This window comes from Austrofundulus limnaeus, unplaced genomic scaffold (assembly GCF_001266775.1).
Source record: "Austrofundulus limnaeus strain Quisiro unplaced genomic scaffold, Austrofundulus_limnaeus-1.0 Scaffold55, whole genome shotgun sequence".
NCBI classification, from domain to species: domain Eukaryota; kingdom Metazoa; phylum Chordata; class Actinopteri; order Cyprinodontiformes; family Rivulidae; genus Austrofundulus; species Austrofundulus limnaeus.
This window is the reverse complement of record NW_013952457.1, coordinates 1383709-1385878: the sequence shown is the minus strand read 5'-3', so window position 1 is coordinate 1385878 and position 2170 is coordinate 1383709.

Genomic DNA, 2170 nt, shown 5'->3' with positions numbered 1-2170 from the left:
TGTAAAGGGGGTGACTTGTTTAGTTTTTGTCTCTTCGCCTTCACTTTGAATAATCTACTGTAAAGTTTGTGTGAACTGTGTGTGTGACTTTTAGTAAAAAAAATTGATCAGAACAACTAATAAAAATGATACATAAATGCAATTTATTTACCGATTTTAAAGAAACTTTTAAAAAGTAATCATTTGACGTACACCTACGATTGATTTACCCTTGGAGTTAACCTGATTCAAGATGGCTGACACAGCTGACCCTAAAAACTACAGAAAAAGGCATTTAAAGCAGTGAAATTCACAAACGCTGAGCTAAAAAAAAAAATTTCACACTTGGTCTCTCAAAAAAATTGAGCCACATTTGTTTCATTCCCTCCTGTTATCTTTGAGTCAAAATGACCCAGTTTTAAAATTGAGATTTTTAGTTATTTTGGTCCAAAAGAAACAGTGAGCAAAAATATCTGAAATATGGGTTTTATCCTCCAACATTAGTTGTGTTTTCTGACGTCCTAAAGATGAGACTCAGCAAACCAGTGTGCTGATTAATCAGCAGTGAAACACTTCAGAGTCTCACACAGCATGAGAATGTGGCGCACTCCCAGGGGCACGATCAAATGGTGCCTAATGGGGCAAAAAAATGGGCGTTTACACACCCGGAGAGGGCACAAAACTCACACTCCTCAATCCTAAGAGCATGTGCGCACTTTCCACAATTTCTCATTGTTGACTGAACAAGCAAAACAAAAAGATTAAAAAAAAGAGATGAACTGGTCAGTAATGGAGAAACAAAAGGACATTAACAGAATTTATTCTGCTTGACCTGATCTGAACAGTAGCACCAGCAATACTGGTTCTTATCAGCTGTCCATAAATCCATGTGTGTGGAGTTAAGTGTGTGTGTGTGTGCCTGTATGAATGGATTCATCTCTGTGTGCGTGTGACCAGCTGGTATGGGGGTTGATTTTACTCTTTCACTCATCTAGGGTGACTAACAGGATAAATTCTGGTCTGCCGACGGAACAGGGGGACACACTTGCTACCCTGTTTAAAGAAAGTATTACAGGAGATGGATCTGCCACTGATCCTATTGTCCAGTCTGTGTTCATTCATGCAAAAGAAGACAAAAAAAGAGCGCAAAACCAGTTAGTTTAGAGGAAAACTCCAACCTACAGCGATTCAGTGATTTGGGCCTCACAAGCAGTCAAAGAGCTTCAGCAGCAGGACAATAAAGTCAACCCAGGGAGGAATCATTATTTTGTCAAAATATATTACATTTTCTGAGCTGGTGGTTAGAAATTAGAAGGGTAAATCTTCTCTCTTTTCACACTGTTCTCTTTTTAAAGCCCCTGTGGAATCAAATTAGGAAAATAAAAGCCAAAAGAAAAAAGATTCAATTGTTTCTTTTGTCACTCCCACAACTTTATAATCAAATTATGGCTGGCCACCCGCCAGCATGTCCTCGCATCTCCTCAATGGGCATTCTCCTGTCCCATCTCGTGAGCCACCTGACTTTTGTTTTGTAATTATATTATCCCGCACTCCCTTTAGCGTGTTGTGGCTAATGGCTGAGCGGGCTATCCCAGCTGCACATGCAGAAACAAAGCTGCTTATGGGGTGGCCAGACAATGGGGCCATGGAAAAAGGGGACGCCTGAAGGCGGTCAGCCAATGAGCACGCACAACAGGGGGCCAGCACGAGAGTTTAGGAAAGGGTTAAAGGAGTTTAGGGGCACACGCGGGAGAGGATGTCAGTTTTACTCAGGCGCTGGGTCCATCATTGAGATGGTTAGTAGAGGGACACATGGTCAGCATCACCTCTGCCTCCCCGGGGTCGGTGTTGGGCCGGAGGGAGGTTCAAGTTTGGCTTTAGATTTGAGCCGTTTCTAAAGTTGATGGGGGAGCATGAAATACAGAGCAACGTTCATTCTCTGGTGGGTTTTTGTTCGCTTTCTGAACAATTTGATGACCATGTCGTCATTGCGCTTGCTGGTGGTATTGATTTTGAAGTGAACACAGCCGTATGCAGAGTGAGGAATACAATCTTGGTCGGCTGAAGTGACCTCGGGCTGCCAGTCAAGGCTGCAGCTCTTAGAGGAAAAAAACTTTTGAATTGCTGCACATGGCCCTCCCTCAGTCTCACACACACACACACACACACACACACACACACACACACACAC